The 23,428-nt window shown below is 44.0% G+C and overlaps 1 pseudogene; it reads right to left on the reverse strand.

Annotated features, from left to right (window-relative positions):
- Positions 1-23,428, reverse strand: part of LOC139573487 (glutamate receptor ionotropic, kainate 2-like) — a 218,739-nt pseudogene that overhangs the window by 27,259 nt on the left and 168,052 nt on the right.

The following is a 23,428-nucleotide window of genomic DNA, read 5'->3' on the forward strand; positions in this document are numbered from 1 at the left end:
ATCACTGTATATACTTTAGGAGAGCATTGTCAGGATCACTGTCTATACTATAGGAGAGCATGGTCAGGATCACTGTCTATACTATAGGAGAGCATGGTCAGGATCACTGTCTATACTATAGGAGAGCATGGTCAGGATCACTGTCTATACTATAGGAGAGCATGGTGAGGATCACTGTCTATACTATAGGAGAGCATGGTGAGGATCACTGTCTATACTATAGGAGAGCATGGTGAGGATCACTGTCTATACTATAGGAGGCATGGTCAGGATCACTGTCTATACTTTAGGAGAGAATGGTGAGGATCACTGTCTATACTATAGGAGAATATGGTCAGGATCACTGTCTATACTATAGGAGAGCATGGTGAGGATCACTGTCTATACTATAGGAGAGCATGGTGAGGATCACTGTCTATACTATAGGAGAGCATGGTGAGGATCACTGTCTAAACTATAGCAGAACATGGTGAGGATCACTGTCTATACTATAGGAGAATATGGTCAGGATCACTGTCTATACTATAGGAGAGCATGGTGAGGATCACTGTCTATACTATAGGAGAGCATGGTCAGGATCACTGTCTATACTATAGGAGAATATGGTCAGGATCACTGTATATACTTTAGGAGAGCATTGTCAGGATCACTGTCTATACTATAGGAGAGCATTGTCAGGATCACTGTCTATACTATAGGAGAGCATGGTCAGGATCACTGTCTATACTATAGGAGAGCATGGTCAGGATCACTGTCTATACTATAGGAGAGCATGGTGAGGATCACTGTCTATACTATAGGAGAGCATGGTGAGGATCACTGTCTATACTATAGGAGAGCATGGTGAGGATCACTGTCTATACTATAGGAGAGCATGGTGAGGATCACTGTCTATACTATAGGAGAGCATTGTCAGGATCACTGTCTATACTATAGGAGAGCATTGTCAGGATCACTGTCTATACTATAGGAGAGCATGGTGAGGATCACTGTCTATACTATAGGAGAGCATTGTCAGGATCACTGTCTATACTATAGCAGAGCATTGTCAGGATCACTGTCTATACTATAGCAGAGCATTTTCAGGATCACTGTCTATACTATAGGAGAGCATGGTGAGGATCACTGTCTATACTATAGGAGAGCATGGTGAGGATCACTGTCTATACTACAGGAGAGCATTGTCAGGATCACTGTCTATACTATAGGAGAGCATGGTCAGAACGACTGTCTATAATGTAGGATAGCTTGGTCAGAACGACTGTCTATACTGTCGAATAGATTGATCGGAACGACTGTCTGTAGTGTAGGATATCTTGTTCAGAACGACTGTCTATACTGTAGGATTGCTTGATCAGAACAACTGTCTATTGTGTAGGATAGCTAAGCCAGAACGACTGCCTTTACTGTTGGATAGCTTGGTCAGAACGACTGCCTAGACTGTTGGATAGCTTGATCAGAACGACTGTCTATACTGTAAGATAGCTTGATCAGAACGACTGTCTAGACTGTAGGATAGCTTGGTCAGAACGACTGCCTATACTGTAAGATAGCTTGATCAGAACGACTGTCGTTACTGTAGGATAGCTTTATCAGAACGACTGTCTGTAGTGTAGAATAGCTTGGTCAGAACGACTGCCTATACTGTTGGATAGCTTGGTCAGAACAACTGTCTATACTGTAGGATAGCTTTATCAGAACGACTGTCTGTGGTGTAGGATAGCTTGATCAGAACTATAGTCTGTACTGTAGGATAGCTTTATCAGAACAACTGTCGGTACTGTGGAATAGCTTGGTCAAAACCACAGTCTGTACTGGAGGATATTTTGGTCAGGATCACTGTCTGTACTGGAGGATAGCTTGGTCAGGATTACTGTCTAAACTGGAGGATAGCTTGGTCAGGATTACTGTCTGTACTGGAGGATCACTTGGTCAGGATCACAGTCTGTACTGGAGGATATTTTGTTCGGGATCACTGTCTGTACTGGAGGATAGCTTGGTCAGGATTACTGTCTGTACTGGAGGATAGCTTGGTTAGGATCACAGTCTGTACTGGAGGATAGTTTGGTCAGGATCACAGTCTGTACTGGAGGATAGTTTGGTCAGGATTACTGTCTGTAGTGGAGGATAGCTTGGTCAGGATTACTGTCTGTACTGGAGGATAGCTTGGTTAGGATCACTGTCTGTACTGGAGAATAGCTTGGTTAGGATCACTGTCTGTACTGGAGGATAGTTTGGTCAGGATCACTGTCTTTACTGGAGGATAGTTTGGTCAGGATCACTGTCTTTACTGGAGGATAGCTTGGTCAGGATCACAGTCACAGTCACAGTCACAGTTCCAACTAAACTACTGAAAGAGCTGCTTCCTGTGCTTGGCCCTCCTGTGTTGAACATAATAAACGGCTCTCTAAACGGCTCTCTGTCCACCGGATGTGTACCAAACTCACTCAAAGTGGCAGTAATAAAGCCTCTCTTGAAAAAGCCAAACCTTGACCCAGAAAATATAAAAAAACTATCGGCCTATATTGAATCTTCCATTCCTCTCAAACATTTTAGAAAAAGCTGTTGCGCTGCAACTCACTGCCTTCCTGAAGACAAACAATGTATACGAAATGCTTCAGTCTGGTTTTCGACCCCATCATTGCACTGAGACTGCACTTGTGAAGGTGGTAAATTACCTTTTAATGGTGTCAGACCGAGGCTCTGCATCTGTCCTCATGCTCCTAGACCTTAGTGCTGCTTTTGATACCATCGATCAAATCAAATCAAAGTTTCTTTGTCACGTGCGCCGAATACAACAGGTGTAGACCTTACAGTGAAATGCTTACTTACAGGCTCTAACCAATAGTGCAGAAAAAAAAGGTATGTGTGTGTGTGTGTGTGTGTGTGTGTGTGTGTGTGTGTGTGTGTGTGTGTGTGTGTGTGTGTGTGTGTGTGTGTGTGTGTGTGTGTGTGTGTGTGTGTGTGTGTGTCTCTGTGTGTGTGTGTGTGTGTGTAGGTAGGTATAGAAATAAAACAGTAAAAATACATTTGAAAATAAGAGTAGCAAGGATCACTGTCTATACTATAGGAGAGCATGGTGAGGATCACTGTCTATACTACAGGAGAGCATTGTCAGGATCACTGTCTATACTATAGGAGAGCATGGTCAGAACGACTGTCTATAATGTAGGATAGCTTGGTCAGAACGACTGTCTATACTGTCGAATAGATTGATCGGAACGACTGTCTGTAGTGTAGGATATCTTGTTCAGAACGACTGTCTATACTGTAGGATTGCTTGATCAGAACAACTGTCTTTACTGTAGAATAGCTTGATCAGAACGACTGTCTATTGTGTAGGATAGCTAAGCCAGAACGACTGCCTTTACTGTTGGATAGCTTGGTCAGAACGACTGCCTAGACTGTTGGATAGCTTGATCAGAACGACTGTCTATACTGTAAGTTAGCTTGATCAGAACGACTGTCTATTGTGCAGGATAGCTAAGCCAGAACGACTGCCTTTACTGTTGGATAGCTTGGTCAGAACGACTGCCTAGACTGTTGGATAGCTTGATCAGAACGACTGTCTATACTGTAAGATAGCTTGATCAGAACGACTGTCTAGACTGTAGGATAGCTTGGTCAGAACGACTGCCTATACTGTAAGATAGCTTGATCAGAACGACTGTCGTTACTGTAGGATAGCTTTATCAGAACGACTGTCTGTAGTGTAGAATAGCTTGGTCAGAACGACTGCCTATACTGTTGGATAGCTTGGTCAGAACAACTGTCTATACTGTAGGATAGCTTTATCAGAACGACTGTCTGTGGTGTAGGATAGCTTGATCAGAACTATAGTCTGTACTGTAGGATAGCTTTATCAGAACAACTGTCGGTACTGTGGAATAGCTTGGTCAAAACCACAGTCTGTACTGGAGGATATTTTGGTCAGGATCACTGTCTGTACTGGAGGATAGCTTGGTCAGGATTACTGTCTAAACTGGAGGATAGCTTGGTCAGGAATACTGTCTGTACTGGAGGATCACTTGGTCAGGATCACAGTCTGTACTGGAGGATATTTTGTTCGGGATCACTGTCTGTACTGGAGGATAGCTTGGTCAGGATTACTGTCTGTACTGGAGGATAGCTTGGTTAGGATCACAGTCTGTACTGGAGGATAGTTTGGTCAGGATCACAGTCTGTACTGGAGGATAGTTTGGTCAGGATTACTGTCTGTACTGGAGGATAGCTTGGTCAGGATTACTGTCTGTACTGGAGGATAGCTTGGTTAGGATCACTGTCTGTACTGGAGAATAGCTTGGTTAGGATCACTGTCTGTACTGGAGGATAGTTTGGTCAGGATCACTGTCTTTACTGGAGGATAGTTTGGTCAGGATCACTGTCTTTACTGGAGGATAGCTTGGTCAGGATCACAGTCACAGTCACAGTCACAGTTCCAACTAAACTACTGAAAGAGCTGCTTCCTGTGCTTGGCCCTCCTGTGTTGAACATAATAAACGGCTCTCTAAACGGCTCTCTGTCCACCGGATGTGTACCAAACTCACTCAAAGTGGCAGTAATAAAGCCTCTCTTGAAAAAGCCAAACCTTGACCCAGAAAATATAAAAAAACTATCGGCCTATATTGAATCTTCCATTCCTCTCAAACATTTTAGAAAAAGCTGTTGCGCTGCAACTCACTGCCTTCCTGAAGACAAACAATGTATACGAAATGCTTCAGTCTGGTTTTCGACCCCATCATTGCACTGAGACTGCACTTGTGAAGGTGGTAAATTACCTTTTAATGGTGTCAGACCGAGGCTCTGCATCTGTCCTCATGCTCCTAGACCTTAGTGCTGCTTTTGATACCATCGATCAAATCAAATCAAAGTTTCTTTGTCACGTGCGCCGAATACAACAGGTGTAGACCTTACAGTGAAATGCTTACTTACAGGCTCTAACCAATAGTGCAGAAAAAAAAGGTATGTGTGTGTGTGTGTGTGTGTGTGTGTGTGTGTGTGTGTGTGTGTGTGTGTGTGTGTGTGTGTGTGTGTGTGTGTGTGTGTGTGTGTGTGTGTGTGTCTGTGTGTGTGTGTGTGTGTGTGTAGGTAGGTATAGAAATAAAACAGTAAAAATACATTTGAAAATAAGAGTAGCAAGGCTTTATCCTGTTATGGCTGCAGGGAAAGTATTGAGTAGCCAGATAAAAGGTGCCCATTTCAAACGGCCTCGTACTCAATTCTTGCTCGTACAATATGCATATTATTATTACTATTGGATAGAAAACAATCTCTAGTTTCTATAACCGTTTGAATATGTTCTCTGAGTGGAACAGAAGTCATTTGGCAGCACTTTCCCTGACCAGGAAGTAGAATGTCAGAAATCTATGCTCTCTTCAACGTTCTGCCTATACATGGTCATGATACGTAGGACCCTACGTACACTTCATACGCCTTCCTCTCGGTGTCAAGAGGATGTGAGAGAAGAAATTTTGTGTTCATCTTGTTCTGAGGTGGAATAAAAGCTATTTCTTTGACGTGACCGTCCACTTCCGGAACTCTGAAGCGCGCGACTTGGAAGTGAGATTGCGTTCTGTTTTGCTGCCGTTTCGGACGCCAACTATCTCCGGCTCGGATTTTATTTGATAAATGTGACCATATCATCGTAATGTATGTTTTTTCAATATAGTTTAATCAGATTATTTGAATTTTTTCGGGAGTTTTGCCGTGTTCCGTTCTCTGACTTTTTTTTACGTTGGAGAGATCCGTGCCACTCGACTAGTACCCATGCAAAATGAAGAGGGAAAGTTGCCATTCTGAATCCAAACAACGACTCATCTGGACAAAGGACACCTTGATCAACATTCTGATGAAAGATCAGCAAAAGTAAGACCCAATTTATGATGTTATTTCATATATCTGTCGTGCATGTGAACTGGTCGTGGGCGCCCAAGTGTTTCTGGCTATTGTGGCTATGCTAATATAGCGCTACATTTTGTTTTCGCTGTAAAACATTTAATAAATCGGAAATATTGTCTGGAATCACAAGATGCCTGTCTTTCAATTGCTGCACAGTATGTATTTTTCAGAAATGTTTTATGATGAGTAATTAGGTATTTGACGTTGGTGTCTGTAAATGTTATGGCTGCTTTCGGTGCAATTTCTGATTGTAGCTGAAATGTAATTTATGATTTATACCTGAAATATGCACATTTTTCTAAAAAAACATATGCTATACAATAAATATGTTATCAGACTTTCATCTTATGAAGTTGTTTCTTGGTTAGTGGCTATATATATCTTTATTTGGTCGAATTTGTGATAGCTACTGATGGAGTAAAAAACTGATGGAGTAAAAAAAGTGGTGTCTTTTGCTAACGTGGTTAGCTAATAGATTTACATATTTTGTCTTCCCTGTAAAACATTTTAAAAATCGGACATGTTGGCTTGATTCACAAGATGTGTACCTTTCATATGCTGTATTGGACTTGTTAATGAGTGAAAGTTAAATATAAAAAAAAAATAGATTTTGAATTTCGCGCCCTGCACTTGAGCTGGATGTTGTCATAGGTGTACCGGTGTCGGGCTGCAGCCATAACATTGTTAAACAGACACCGGTTAGTCAGGCTGATTGAGGTAGTATGTACATGTAGGTATGGTTAAAGTGACTATGCATATATGATGAACAGAGAGTAGCAGTAGCGTAAAAGGAGGGGTTGGTGGGAGGTGGGACACAATGCAGATAGCCCAGTTAGCCAATGTGCGGGAGCACTGGTTGGTCGGGCCAATTGAGGTAGTATGTACATGGATATATGGTTAAAGTGACTATGCATCTAAGATAAACAGAGAGTAGCAGCAGCGTAAAAGAGGGGTTGGGGGGGGCACAATGCAAATAGTCCGGGTAACCATTTGATTACCTGTTCAGGAGTCTTATGGCTTGGGGGTAAAAACTGTTTTTGAAGCCTTTTTGCCCTAGACTCGGCACTCCGGTACCGCTTGCTATGCGGTAGTAGAGAGAACAGTCTATGACTGGGGTGGCTGGGGTCTTAGAAATTTTTTAGGGCCTTCCTCTGACACCGCCTGGTGTAGAGGTCCTGGATGGCAGGCAGCTTTGCCCCAGTGATGTATTGGGCCGTACGCACTACCCTCTGAAGTGCCTTGCGGTCAGAGGCCGAGCACTTGCCGTACCAGGCAGTGATGCAACCGGTCAGGATGCTCTCGATGTTGCAGCTGTAGAACCTTTTGAGGATCTCAGGACCCATGCCAAATCAATTACGTTTCCTGAGGGGGAATAGGCTTTGTCTTGCCCTCTTCACGACTGTCTTGGTGTGTTTGGACCATTCTAGTTTGTTGGTGATGTGGACACCAAGGAATTTTAAGCTCTCAACCTGCTCCACAACACCCACGTCAATAAGAATGGGGACGTGCTCGGTGCTCCTTTTCCTGTAGTGCACAATCATCTCCTTAGTCTTGGTTACGTTGAGGAATAGGTTGTTATTCTGGCACCACCCGGCCAGGTCTCTTACCTCCTCCCTATAGGCTGTCTCGTCGTTGTCGGTGATCAGGCCTGCCACTGTTGTGTCGTCTGCAAACTTAATGATGGTGTTGGACTCGTGCCTGGCCATGCAGTCGTGGGTGAACAGGGAGTACAGGAGGGGACTGAGCACGCACCCCTGGGGCGCTCCAGTGTTGAGGATCAGTATGACAGATGTGTTGCTACCTACCCTCACCACCTGGGAGCGACCCGTCAGGAAGTCCAGGATCCAGTTGCAGAGGGAGATGTTTAGTCCCAGGTTCCTTAGCTTAGTTATTTATTTATTTATTTATGATGAGCTTTGAGGGTACTATGGTGTTGAACGCTGAGCTGTAGTCAATGAATAGCATTCTCACATAGGTGTTCCACCACATTCTTTTGGAGAGATTGGAAACCCAAATTGGTCTACACGGACAAGTTCTGGCCTGGTTTAGATCTTATCTGTCGGAAAGATATCAGTTTGTCTCTGTGAATGGTTTGTCCTCTGACAAATCAACTGTAAATGTCGGTGTTCCTCAAGGTTCCATTTTAGGACCACTATTGTTTTCACTATATATTTTACCTCTTGGGGATGTCATTCGAAAACAAAATGTTAACTTTCACTGCTATACGGATGACACACAGCTGTACATTTCAATGAAACATGGTGAAGCCCCAAAATTGCCCTCGCTAGAAGCCTGTGTTTCAGACATAAGGAAGTGGATGGCTGCAAACTTTCTCTGACAAAACAGAGATGCTTGTTCTAGATGCTTGTTCAAACTCGGACAAAACAGAGATGCTTGTTCTAGGTCCCAAGAAACAAAGAGATCTTCTGTTGAATCTGACAATTAATCTTGATGGTTGTACAGTCGTCTCAAATAAAACTGTGAAGGACCTCGGCGTTACTCTGGACCCTGATCTCTCTTTTGACGAACATATCAAGACTGTTTCAAGGACAGCTTTTTTCCATCTACGTAAGATTACAAAAATCAGAAACTTTCTGTCCAAAAATTACGCACAAAAATTAATCCATGCTTTTGTTACTTCTAGGTTAGACTACTGCAATGCTCTACTTTCCGGCTACCCGGATAAAGCACTAAATAAACTTCAGTTAGTGCTAAATACGGCTGCTAGAATCCTGACTAGAACCAAAAAATGTGATCATATTATTCCAGTGCTAGCCTCCCTACACTGGCTTCCTGTTAAGGCAAGGGCTGATTTCAAGGTTTTACTGCTAACCTACAAAGCATTACATGGGCTTGCTCCTACCTATCTTTCCGATTTGGTCCTGCCGTACATACCTACACGTACGCTACGGTCACAAGACACAGGCCTCCTAATTGTCCCTAGAATTTCTAAGCAAACAGCTGGAGGCTTTCTCCTTTAGAGCTTTCTCCTATAGAGCTCAATTTTTATGGAATGGTCTGCCTACCCATGTGAGAGATGCAGACTCGGTCTCAACCTTTAAGTCTTTACTGAAGACTCATCTCTTCAGTGGGTCATATGATTGAGTGTAGTCTGGCCCAGAAGTGTGAAGGTGAACGGAAAGGCTCTGGTGCAACGAACCGCCCTTGCTGTCTCTGCCTGGCCGGTTCCCCTCTCTCCACTGGGATTCTCTGCCTCTAACCCTATTACAGGGGCTGAGTCACTGGCTTACTGGTGCTCTTCCATGCCATCCCTAGGAGGGGTGCGTCACTTGAGTGGGTTGAGTCACTAACGTGATCATCCTGTCTGGGTTGGCGCCTCCCCTTGGGTTGTGCCGTGGCGGAGATCTTTGTGGGCTATACTCGGCCTTGTCTCAGGATGGTAAGTTGGTGGTTGAAGATATCCCTCTAGGCGTGTGGGGGCTGTGCTTTGGCAAAGTGGGTGGGGTTATATCCAGCCTGTTTGGCCCTGTCCGGGGGTATCATCGGATGGGGCCACAGTGTCTCCTGACCCCTCCTGTCTCAGCCTCCAGTATTTATGCTGCAGTAGTTTATCTGTCGGGGGGCTAGGGTCAGTCTGTTATATCTGGAGTACTTCTCCTGTCTTATCCGGTGTCCTGTGTGAATTTAAGTGTGCTATCTCTATTTCTCTCTTTCTATCTTTCTTTCTTTCTTTCTTTCTCTCTCTCGGAGGACCTGAGCCCTAGGACCATGCCTCAGGACTACCTGGCATGATGACTCCTTGCTGTCCCCAGTCCACCTGGCCGTGCTGCTGTTCCAGTTTCAACTGTTCTGCCTGCGGCTATGGAACCCTGACCTGTTCACCGGACGTGCTACCTGTCCCAGACCTGCTGTTTTCAACTCTCTAGAGACAGCAGGAGCGGTAGAGAAACTCTTAATGATAGGCTATGAAAAGCCAACTGACATTTACTCCTGAGGTGCTGACTTTTTGCACCCTCGACAACTAATGTGATTATTATTATTTGACCATGCTGGTCATTTATGAACATTTGAACATCTTGGCCATGTTCTGTTATAATCTCCTCCCGGCACAGCCAGAAGATGACTGGCCACCCCTCATAGCCTGGTTCCTCTCTAGGTTTCTTCCTAGGTTTTGGCCTTTCTAGGGAGTTTATCCTAGCCACTGTGCTTCTACACCTGCATTGCTTGCTGTTTGGGGTTTTAGGCTGGGTTTCTGTACAGCAGAAACCCAGCACTTTGAGATATCAGCTGATGTAAGAAGGGCTATATACATTTGATTTGATTTGATTTGATTTGTACTGGAGGATAGCTTGGTCAGGATCACAGTCTGTACTGGAGGATAGCTTAGTTCAGTACTGTCTGCATTGTAGGATAGCTTAGTTCAGTACTGCCTGTATTGTAGGATAGCTTAGTTCAGTACTGTCTGCATTGTAGGATAGCTTAGTACAGTACAGTCTGTACTGGAGGATAGCTTAGTACAGTACAGCCTGCATTGTAGGATAGCTTAGTACAGTACAGCCTGCATTGTAGGATAGCTTAGTACAGTACAGTCTGCATTGTAGGATAGCTTAGTACAGTACAGTCTGCATTGTAGGATAGCTTAGTACAGTACAGCCTGCATTGTAGGATAGCTTAGTACAGCACTGTCTGTATTGTAGGATAGCTTAGTTCAGTACTGTCTGTATTGTAGGATAGCTTAGTTCAGTACTGCCTGTATTGCAGGATAGCTTGGTTCAGTCCTGTCTGTATTGTAGGATAGCTTAGTTCAGTACTGCCTGTATTGTAGGAGAGCTTGGTTCAGTACTGTCTGTATTGTAGGATAGCTTAGTTCAGTACTGCCTGTATTGGAGGATAGCTTAGTACAGTACAGCCTACATTGTAGGATAGCTTAGTACAGTACTGCCTGTATTGTAGGATAGCTTAGTTCAGTACTGTCTGTATTGTAGGATAGCTTAGTTCAGTACTGCCTGTATTGCAGGATAGCTTGGTTCAGTACTGTCTGTATTGTAGGATAGCTTAGTTCAGTACTGCCTGTATTGTAGGATAGCTTGGTTCAGTACTGTCTGTATTGTAGGATAGCTTAGTTCAGTACTGCCTGTATTGTAGGATAGCTTGGTTCAGTACTGTCTGTATTGTAGGATAGCTTAATTCAGTACTGCCTGTATTGTAGGATAGCTTAGTTCAGTACTGTCTGTATTGTAGGATAGCTTAGTTCAGTACTGCCTGTATTGTAGGATAGCTTAGTTCAGTACTGTCTGTATTGTAGGATAGCTTAGTACAGTACAGTCTGTACTGGAGGATAGCTTAGTTCAGTACTGTCTGTATTGTAGGATAGCTTAGTTCAGTACTGCCTGTATTGTAGGATAGCTTAGTTCAGTACTGTCTGTATTGTAGGATAGCTTAGTTCAGTACTGCCTGTATTGTAGGATAGCTTAGTTCAGTACTGCCTGTATTGTAGGATAGCTTGGTTCAGTACTGTCTGTATTGTAGGATAGCTTAGTTCAGTACTGCCTGTATTGTAGGATAGCTTAGTTCAGTACTGCCTGTATTGTAGGATAGCTTGGTTCAGTACTGTCTGTATTGTAGGATAGCTTAGTTCAGTACTGCCTGTATTGTAGGATAGCTTAGTTCAGTACTGCCTGTATTGTAGGATAGCTTAGTTCAGTACTGCCTGTATTGTAGGATAGCTTAGTTCAGTACTGTCTGTATTGTAGGATAGCTTAGTTCAGTACTGTCTGTATTGTAGGATAGCTTAGTTCAGTACTGCCTGTATTGCAGGATAGCTTGGTTCAGTACTGTCTGTATTGTAGGATAGCTTAGTACAGTACAGTCTGTATTGTAGGATAGCTTAGTTCAGTACTGTCTGCATTGTAGGATAGCTTAGTTCAGTACTGTCTGCATTGTAGGATAGCTTAGTACAGTACAGTCTGTACTGGAGGATAGCTTAGTTCAGTACTGCCTGTATTGTAGGATAGCTTGGTTCAGTACTGTCTGTATTGTAGGATAGCTTAGTTCAGTACTGCCTGTATTGTAGGATAGCTTAGTTCAGTACTGTCTGTATTGTAGGATAGCTTAGTTCAGTACTGCCTGTATTGTAGGATAGCTTAGTTCAGTACTGTCTGTATTGTAGGATAGCTTAGTTCAGTACTGCCTGTATTGTAGGATAGCTTAGTTCAGTACTGTCTGTATTGTAGGATAGCTTAGTACAGTACAGTCTGTACTGGAGGATAGCTTAGTTCAGTACTGTCTGTATTGTAGGATAGCTTAGTTCAGTACTGTCTGTATTGTAGGATAGCTTAGTACAGTACTGCCTGTATTGTAGGATAGCTTAGTTCAGTACTGTCTGTATTGTAGGATAGCTTAGTACAGTACAGTCTGTATTGTAGGATAGCTTAGTTCAGTACTGCCTGTATTGTATGATAGCTTAGTTCAGTACTGTCTGTATTGTAGGATAGCTTAGTTCAGTACTGCCTGTATTGTAGGATAGCTTAGTTCAGTACTGTCTTTATTGTAGGATAGCTTAGTACAGTACAGTCTGTATTGTAGGATAGCTTAGTTCAGTACTGTCTGTATTGTAGGATAGCTTAGTTCAGTACTGCCTGTATTGTAGGATAGCTTAGTACAGTACTGTCTGTATTGTAGGATAGCTTAGTTCAGTACTGCCTGTATTGTAGGATAGCTTAGTTCAGTACTGTCTGTATTGTAGGATAGCTTAGTTCAGTACTGTCTGTATTGTAGGATAGCTTAGTTCAGTACTGCCTGTATTGTAGGATAGCTTAGTACAGTACTGTCTGTATTGTAGGATAGCTTAGTTCAGTACTGCCTGTATTGTAGGATAGCTTAGTTCAGTACTGTCTGTATTGTAGGATAGCTTAGTTCAGTACTGTCTGTATTGTAGGATAGCTTAGTTCAGTACTGCCGGTATTGTACGATAGCTTAGTACAGTACTGTCTGTATTGTAGGATAGCTTAGTACAGTACTGTCTGTACTATAGTACCAATAAACTCACTGCTGACTACTGGAGAGTCCTGAAGGGCTCAGCGACAATCGTCCTCAACATCAATACTCTGAGATTTTTTGATGAAACAGAAAAATAGATAGAATGGAGAGAGAAAGAGTTTGAGAAAAAATTATAACTGATACTTTTTATGAAAGAGAAAGAAAGTGAAAGAAATAAAAAAAATTGAGAGAGGGGAAGAGAGAGAGCAGGGGAAGGAGAGAGAGAAATATGCAGAGAGGAGGCAAGGTTAGAGGAATGGGAGAGCTGGACATAGATTTAATCTAATACTGCAATACCTCCACACAACAAATTTCAAAAACCGATGACGCCAGTATCAGGGCTGTTAAATAGAGAGAGATTGAAAAAAGAGAGACGGTTCCACAAACAGAGGGGCAGAAAGCATTGAAGGGCAGAGGGAGTTCAGGTAAGACTGGCTGTGCTTTGCTCAGCAACAAAACCCACTGCAGATGGGTTAGATGTCTGCATGGAAGGGAGCGGAGAGGCTAGTGAACGGGTAGAGCCTAAAATACACACACACACACACACACACACACACACACACACACACACACACACACACACACACACACACACACACACACACACACACACACACACACACACACACACACACACACACACACACACACACACACACACACACACACAAACTAGCCAGGAGAGGAGCCACAGAACCCAATCTGCCTATCTGCTAGCTAAATCACAATGCTTTTGATGTGATGGGGCTGGCTGGGACGTATGTGACAGATACCAGGATGCTTCAAAGCAAAGATGAACTGTACTATGGAGGCAACAAACACAAAAGAGAAGAGGGAAGTGTCTCATCTCAGTCAGGGTTCTGGGAGTTGTGGGCTAGCATAACCCAGAGAGCCAGGCCATCCTGACAGGCAGTGGTTAGACTGAAGCCTAGATAGGGCATCACCCTCTGGACTGGAGGCAAGTATCAGAGACTACATTTAAACCAGAGGAAAACAGTGTGAAGTAGAGGCTTAATCATCCAACTCTAGTCTTTTTTTACACATTCCAAACACTCTTTGAAAAAAAAGTGCGCTATCTAGAGCCTAAAAGGGTTATTTGGCTGTCCCCATAGGAGAACCCTTCGAAGAACCCTTTTATTGGTTCCAGGTAGAACCTTTTTGGTTCCATGTAGAACCCTCTGTGGAATGGGTTCTATATGGAACTCAAAAGGGTTCTACCTGGAACCAAAATGTTCTACATGGAACCAAAAAGGGTTGTCCCTGGAATCAAAAAGTGTTGTGCAAGAAGAAGCATGGGAGAAAATAAAAGTCTGACAGGAAATCAACCTGGGTTCAAATTAGCTGAATTGTGAGGATATATTGTGGAAGGTGAATTACAGTATAATTGTTGTGATGATACAGTAGGGGAATTCTGCTGAACTGAAGGAATGTAGCAACATACTATACAGCACAGGCCTGTGGGGCTGAGGAGCGTGAACAACAACCATCCTCCTCCTCCTCTTTCCCTTCTATTCCTCTTTTCTTCCTACTGTCTTCCCCTGATGTTCCCTCATTCTCCCTCTCCTCTCTCATCTCCTCCTGCAGGTATCACTCTCATCACCTCAATAAGCCCTGTCTGCTTTTCTCTTTAAATCATTATTCTGGTGATGCCACACTCTCCGCATTGACAGCCGTCTCACAGCTAATGCAGAACAACTCAGCCCCATAACCAGGGGCAATCATGCTCCTCATCGCCGTGGCGACGCCAGGGGCCTACTTCCTTGCTGAGGTGCTAGGATTCCACCGGCGTAGGGATTACATAAGTGAGGTGAAATAATAGCATTGCCAGGGTCCTTAATAGGACGTGATATGTTAGGTAATAAGAGATACACAGTGGTGTGTGCTTTTTGAATAATTCAGTGTTATTGTAAAGGGAGTCTGTCGAGGATGGATAGAATTGAGTGGCTGGAAAAGGAGAAAAGAGGAGGGAGAGATGTGTATTTCGGACACTTCAGAGAGTTACCCTATGCTGGCATTTTCATAATCAGCCACCATTAGCCATGTATTTTTCCAGAACAAATCTGAGTCAATAATTACTCAAACGGCAGGGATGACATTTTTTTCCTGTTGTTGAAAAGTAATAAGGACTCACATGCGTGTACCGATAGGACGCATGGGGAGATAGCAGCTCCGTTTTGTACCGTCAAAACCGTGAATATATGCCAGACAACTATGTAGAAGCCAGACAATTAAATTAAGTTTCTAAAATCGTTAGATCAATATATCCACAAGCAGAGAGAGAGCGGTCAGTTCTACACAACAGCGAACCAATCTGTGAGTAAAGCGACGCAGAGACTCAAACCCAACAAGCCATGGCTTCCTTTCGAGGCAAAGACAAAGAACAACATGGAGATGCAAATGAGAGCAACGAACAGCTGAAGGATATCCAGGAGAACATAGCTAAAATGCTCTAAATGCTCACCGAAACAAACAAACTGTTACAATCTGTTGTTTAAAACGCAGATTTGCTTGAAACGAAAGTAGAGTCTATCGTGTCAGGGTGGCCACGTGGACGAACAAGACAACAAAATTGGCCTTCTGGAAACAAAGGTGCAAACTTTAGAAGATGAACTGGATCAGCTAGAAAACAGATTGTGACAAAATAATATGAGAATATTGTCCCTACCGGAAGACGAGGAAAAAGGAGACATTTCCATCTACGCGATCAAAGCTGATATCGGAGGAGCCGTGACTGTATCATCGGAGGATCTGGAGCATTGCCATCGGATCTACCGAGTTCCAAACTGCCTCTGGAAGCAACGTCAGCACAAGAAGTGTTCGTCGGGAGCTTCAAGAAATGGGTTTCCGTGGCCGAGCAGCTGCACACAAGCCTAAGATCACCATGCGCAATGCCAAGCGTCGGCTGGAGTGGTGTAAAGCTCGCCGCCATTGAAACAGTGGAAACTTATTCTCTGGAGTGATGAATCACGCTTAACCATCAGGCAGTACGACAGACGAATCTACAGTAGGTTTGGCGGATGCCAGGAGAACGCTACCTGTCTCAATGCATACAGTAGTGCTAACTGTAAAGTTTGGTGCAGGGGGAATAATGGTCTGGGGCTGTTTTTCATGGTTCGGGAGAGGCCCTTAGGTCCAGTGAAGGGAAATCTTAAAGCCACAGCATACAATGACATTCATCTAACTTCGTGGCAACAGTTTGGGTTAGGCCCTTTCCTGTTTCAGCATGACAATGCCCCCGTGCACAAAACAAGGTCCATTCAGAAATGGTTTGTCGAGATTGGTGTGGAAGAACTTGACTGGCCTGCACAGAGCCCAGATCCAAACCCCATCAAACAACTTTGTGATGAATTGGAACGCAGTCTGCGAGCCAGGCCTAATTGCCCAACATCAGTGCTCGACCTCACTAATGCTCTTGTGGCTCTTGTCCCTGCAGCCATGTTACAACATCTAGTGGAAAGCCTTCCCAGAAGAGTGGAGGCTGTTATAGCAGCAAAGGGGACCAACAAAAACATTAATGGCCATGATTTTGGAATGAGATGTTCGACAAGCAGGTGTCCACATATTTTTGGTCATGTAGTGTACCTGGTTAATATTGAAAACTCAATGCCCCCTTTGAAAGGATATAAAATGAACGTGCAAAAAAACTAAATGGCAATCCATTAGAACTGGACCACAAAAAATATGAAAACTTAGGATGCCTAATAAGTGAAAACAAATTACAAATATGCAAAGATTTAAGAACTTTATTCCACTACTCAACAGTATGAAAGCAGATCTAATTAAATGGGATCATCTTCACATAAATGTTACAGGCACCGCTGCCAAAGCGTTTTTCGGTAATACCAATTACTCCACCGAAGACATTCTTTTAAAAAAGTATACATGGTCATAAAAATACTTTATATGGGCAAATACATTCATAGAATAAAAAGGAAAGTTTTACATCTTCTTAAGTCTGATGGTGGTTTTAACCTTCCAGACTTGGAATTGTATCAACTCGCTACCCAAGGCTTTTACTTGTGACATATAGTTAAATGCACTAAAGAGGAACAGTGGGTACATATTGAAGATGCTTGTGCTCATCCCCAAAATTGTTTTACGTGTCTATTTTCAAAGGATAAAGCTAAGAACATCAACAACTTCATAGTTAAGAATGCTAAAACAACATGGAAGAAAATGAAACATATTTTAGAAGAACCAATACCATTTACCAAAAACACAACTTTATCCTTGGATAGTTTTTCAGAATTCACTGATAAATTGTTCCACATGGAAAACTAAAGGCAAAGAAACTGTAAATGACTTGGTAACAGGAAATAAATGTATTTCCATGACAGAATTAAAAAGTCATTTTGGACTGACCAATGTAGTTTCAAATCCATGCAAGTTAAAAGTTACATATCACAACATGTCCATGTTAAATCTTTTGGACAGCAGAGCAACCTTGAAGGATTCTTTGAGCCAGAACATGATGTTCATAATGATAGAGAAGACAACACCTTGCAGGGAACATATCCAACTGACAATCTCTTAGAAAAAAAGATTAACTATTGGAACAAAGAACTGATGTTAGCAGAAGATGGAGGGAAAGTTGGAGCATAACTAACAAAATTACAGTTAACAAAAATGTATGCTAAATTCAGTATAAACTAATGTATAGAATTTAAGAGAGAAAATTCACACAAGCACAACGGCCGAGTCATGTATTAAGTGTAAAACTAATAATGACTCAATAATGTAGTTGATGGAGATGGGGGTGTGTGCTAGTGGGTCTGGGTAGGGGTGATGTAGTTGATGGAGATGGGGGGGGGGGGTTGCTAGTGGGTCTGGGTAGGGGTGATGTAGTTGATGGAGATGGGGGGGGTACTAGTGGGTCTGGGTAGGGGTGATGTAGTTGATGGAGATGGGGGGGGGGGGGGGGCTAGTGGGTCTGGGTAGGGGTGATGTAGTTGATGGAGAAGGGGGTGTGTGCTAGTGGGTCTGGGTAGGGGTGATGTAGTTGATGGAGATGGGGGGGGGGTGCTAGTGGGTCTGGGTCTGGGTAGGGGTGATGTAGTTGATGGAGATGGGGGTGTGTGCTAGTGGGTCTGGGTAGGGGTGATGTAGTTGATGGAGATGGGGGGTGTGTGCTAGTGGGTCTGGGTAGGGGTGATGTAGTTGATGGAGATGGGGGGGGGGGGTGCTAGTGGGTCTGGGTAGGGGTGATGTAGTTGATGGAGATGGGGGGGTGTGCTAGTGGGTCTGGGTAGGGGTGATGTAGTTGATGGAGATGGGGGTGGGGGGGTGCTAGTGGGTCTGGGTCTGGGTAGGGGTGATGTAGTTGATGGAGATGGGGGTGTGTGCTAGTGGGTCTGGGTAGGGGTGATGTAGTTGATGGAGATGGGGGGTGTGTGCTAGTGGGTCTGGGTAGGGGTGATGTAGTTGATGGAGATGGGGGGGGTGTGCTAGTGGGTCTGGGTAGGGGTGATGTAGTTGATGGAGATGGGGGGTGTGCTAGTGGGTCTGGGTAGGGGTGATGTAGTTGATGGAGATGGGGGTGTGTGCTAGTGGGTCTGGGTAGGGGTGATGCAGTTGATGGAGATGGGGGGTGTGTGCTAGTGGGTCTGGGTAGGGGTGATGTAGTTGATGGAGATGGGGGGTGTGTGCTAGTGGGTCTGGGTAGGGGTGATGTAGTTGATGGAGATGGGGGGGTGTGCTAGTGGGTCTGGGTAGGGATGATGTAGTTGATGTTTGTATGATGTTGTCGTTTGTACAGTGGGGAGAACAAGTATTTGATACACTGCCGATTTTGCAGGTTTTCCTACTTACAAAGCATGTAGAGGTCTGTAATTTTTATCATAGGTACACTTCAACTGTGAGAGACGGAATCTAAAACAAAAATCCAGAAAATCACATTGTATGATTTTTAAGTAATTCATTTGCATTTTATTGCATGACATAAGTATTTGATCACCTACCAACCAGTAAGAATTCCGGCTCTCACAGACCTGTTCGTTTTTCTTTAAGAAGCCCTCCTGTTCTCCACTCATTACCTGTATTAACTGCACCTGTTTGAACTCGTTACCTGTATAAAAGACACCTGTCCACACACTCAATCAAACAGACTCCAACCTCTCCACAATGGCCAAGACAAGAGAGCTGTGTAAGGACATCAGGGATAAAATGGTAGACCTGCACAAGGCTGGGATGGGCTACAGGACAATAGGCAAGCAGCTTGGTGAGAAGGCAGCAACTGTTGGCGCAATTATTAGAAAATGGAAGAAGTTCAGGATGACGGTCAATCACCCTCGGTCTGGGGCTCCATGGAAGATCTCACCTCGTGGGGCATCAATGATCATGAGGAAGTTGAGGGACCAGCCCAGAACTACACGGCAAGACCTGGTCAATGACCTGAAGAGAGCTGGGACCACCGTTTCAAAGAAAACCATTAGTAACACACTACGCCGTCATGGATTAAAATCCTGCAGCGCACGCAAGGTCCCCCTGCTCAAGCCAGCGCATGTCCAGGCCCGTCTGAAGTTTGCCAATGACCATCTGGATGATCCAGAGGAGGAATGGGAGAAGGTCATGTGGTCTGATGAGACAAAAATAGAGCTTTTTGGTCTAAACTCCACTCGCCGTGTTTGGAGGAAGAAGAAGGATGAGTACAACCCCAAGAACACCATCCCAACCGTGAAGCATGGAGGTGGAAACATCATTCTTTGGGGATGCTTTTCTGCAAAGGGGACAGGACGACTGCACCGTATTGAGGGGAGGATGGATGGGGCCATGTATCGCGAGATCTTGGCCAACAACCTCCTTCCCTCAGTAAGAGCATTGAAGATGGGTCGTGGCTGGGTCTTCCAGCATGACAACGACCCGAAACACACAGCCAGGGCAACTAAGGAGTGGCTCCGTAAGAAGCATCTCAAGGTCCTGGAGTGGCCTAGCCAGTCTCCAGACCTGAACCCAAAAGAAAATCTTTGGAGGGAGCTGAAAGTCCGTATTGTCCAGCGACAGCCCCGAAACATGAAGGATCTGGAGAAGGTCTGTATGGAGGAGTGGGCCAAAATCCCTGCTGCAGTGTGTGCAAACCTGGTCAAGAACTACAGGAAACGTATGATCTCTGTAATTGCAAACAAAGGTTTCTGTACCAAATATTAAGTTCTGCTTTTCTGATGTATCAAATACTTATGTCATGCAATAAAATGCAAATGAATTACTTAAAAATCATACAATGTGATTTTCTGGATTTTTGTTTTAGATTCCGTCTCTCACAGTTGAAGTGTACCTATGATAAAAATTACAGACCTCTACATGCTTTGTAAGTAGGAAAACCTGCAAAATCGGCAGTGTATCAAATACTTGTTCTCCCCACTGTATGTGTATGTTTTGTATTGTTGATAAAAGAAAAGAAAATCTTTAAAAATATATATTTTTAAAGTAATAAGGACATCCGATGCCTGTCTGAATGTCTACAGTACGGAAAACAACGCTGAATTGATGAGGACTCTCAATCATTTTGGTCAAAACATCCATCCATCCATCCATCCGTCAGTAACCTCGGTCTAGGAAGGGACAATAGAACCATGTCTTTCAGAGAAATGGTACTTCAGTTGGATCCTCTACACCTGTGGATTGAATCCTTCTGATGACCGTGTTGGCAACAAACAAAAATGATTCAAGCAAACCAAAGTATTGTTCAAATCAAATCAAATTGAATTGTTCACATGCGCCGAATACAACAGGTGTACACCTTATTGTAAAATGCTTACTGTTGTATTTGGCGCATGTGACAAATACAATTTGATTTGATTTGAACAATACTTTGCTTTATTTAATTACATTTTTCTTTGTAATTGTTGCAATGGGATGTCAGCATAAGTAACATTCTTCACCAGAACAGACTGTATGTGCTCCCTCATGCCAACTGTTGTTTTCAGTCATTTGTTTATGGAATGGTAAAAATACTATTTAAAGCGTTGCTATCACCGTGCCATATTAGCTACAGTAATGAATTGGTGTGTGCGTATGTGTGTGTGTTTGCGTGCACACATATGTGTATATCTGTTAAAGAGAGAGAGAGAGAGTATGCATGTGTTTTCATGTGTATGTGTCTTTTGAGAATGTGTTCACACACCACACACACAGAGCTGATAAAAATGAAGTGTGAAAATAAAGAAACACCAGAAGCCATAAAGATCCATTGCAGCAGTCTGAGAGAGACAGATTTTCCCTCCATCTGGCATAGAGCTGTCCGTGCATCGCGGCGGTGGGGATACGATACGAGAGACAAACAGTGCAGAATAATCAGAGAGACACAGCAGGGAGATCTTGTGAGAATACTGTAGAATACCCTAAAACACTGCTGGCTTAATAAGATACCCTTGATACGCTGCAGTGATTCCACATGATCAACCACTGAGGGGATTGGAGAGGAGAGGAGAGGAGAGGAGAGGAGAGGAGAGGAGAGGAGAGGAGAGGAGAGGAGAGGAGAGGAGAGGAGAGGAGAGGAGAGGAGAGGAGAGGAGAGAATGAACACATAGAAAGGCTATACTTTATTATAAACCAGGTGGTTTGAGTCCTGAATGCTGATTGGCTGAAAGCCGTGGTATATCAGACAGTACACCACGGGCATGACAAAACATTTATTTTTACTGTTATAATTACGTTGGTAAATAGTTTATATTAGCAATAAGGATGTGCGATATATGGCTAATATACCACGACTAAGGGCTGTATCCAGGCACCAAGCACTCCGCATAGCATCCTGTTATTAAGAACAGCCCTTAGCCATGGTATATTGGCCATATACCATACCTCCTCGGTCCTTGTTGCTGCAGCCAATTTCACAGGCAGCACAAAATACAGCTGTAACCCAGCTAATGGTTATATGTTCAAATCTTTATTCCGGAACACTCCATTCTATTGTCATGGGAATTTCTAGCTGTCACAGATTTACTTTGGACTTAATAACAGCTATTTATGGCTTTACAGTTGAACTAGAGTTCTGCAGATTCATCTGAGCTCTTCGACATTTTATTTACCAATTTATTTGTCTTTTTCCTTACATGTCATTACATCTGAAATGCATTGACAATTGCCTCCAAGTATTCTCTAACCATGTGTCCTTTAGTGGTGCAACACCGTATGATTTGGTCGACTGATTGATGTATCCTCGTACAGTAGATGCACAAATACATGGTGATTGCTTGATGGACTGGCTGATAGATGAATAGACTGATAGATGGACAGTATGGTTCCATGCCCTATGTGACCCACCTTGAAGAAGGTCATGGTGGATCCCTCCTCCACCACTCCATACTCTATCCTGGTCTGCTTGGCCAGGTCGTCAGCTGAGTCGATGGGCGACTCCATCCTCTCCACAGTGAGGAAGGCAGCCAGGTTGGCCGTGTAGGAGGAGATGATTATCAGGGTGAAGAACCACCAGATGCCTCCTACGATCCTGGTGGACAAGGCTTTGGGCATTAACTCAGAGCCTGGTCGGGGACGAGAGGAGAGGAGCAGAGAGAGGGGTCAGCCCCGGCAGGGTCCTGGAGCCAAGAGGAGAGACCCAGCAACAACCACCAGAGGACCAGCCAGAGGACCAGGGCCAGCCCAGACCTCGGCATCCCGCCGGGTCACAGACAACACGCACATGCACACACACTCGACGCAGGCACACACGCACACACCCCCTGGGCATCTAGGGCGGCATTGCATGTTTGAGCCTGTGATGCGCATCCGGCCACATGGTGGCAGTTTGAATCAGGCTTTTACTGTGTGCTCTGGCTGCATATTATTTTAGCATTCACTCACACTGGAGCAAACTGTTGACACATCAAAGCTTCTCTTCTTTTGAGGTGCTTCATCTGAAATCACATCTGACTCAAAATGTCAGCATGTAGATGGTTAGTTTCCAGGCTATATGCTACTCAGAACTTTTGCCTCTTAGTGTGTTCTTGAGGAGGGGCCTGTGTGAGTGGGTGGAGTGAGGTCTTCCTCTTGGGGCGTTGATTGAGGTCTGACTGGGCAGCGAGAAGATCATTCTCCTCAAGTAGTTCAAGGCAATTTAAAGCTGCGATCTCGCACATTCACTCTAAGGCAATGAACTGTGTGAAAGATAGGAGGATAAGAACTCCACTTCTCTCCTTAGGTGAGACTCAATCTCCCACTCATCTCACTCTGCCTCTGCAGTGCCTCTTATAACTTTCTCCCAGTCCGGGCAGTGAGCCGTCACTCAGGGAGAAATATAGTGAGAGAGCAGAGACCTGACAGCCTCGTCCAGTAACATCTGAATTCATGCCCAAAGCCCTGTCCACCAGAGAGAGAGAGAGAGAGAGAGAGATAAAGAGAAAGAGAGAGAGAGAGAGAGAGAAAGAGCGAGAGCGAGAGAGAGAGAGCACTGTGGAGGGGAACAAAGAGAGACACACTGCAGTCAACCCACTCCGCACATCCACCCTCACATCCTCTCACCCCCCACTCTCACATGTCTCTTCCCATATCTCCTCTCACTCCCTGATTCTCCTCACTCCCACCACCACTCCCCCCA

The sequence above is a fragment of the Salvelinus alpinus genome, chromosome 4 (genome assembly GCF_045679555.1).
Source record: "Salvelinus alpinus chromosome 4, SLU_Salpinus.1, whole genome shotgun sequence".
Lineage (NCBI taxonomy): Eukaryota > Metazoa > Chordata > Actinopteri > Salmoniformes > Salmonidae > Salvelinus > Salvelinus alpinus.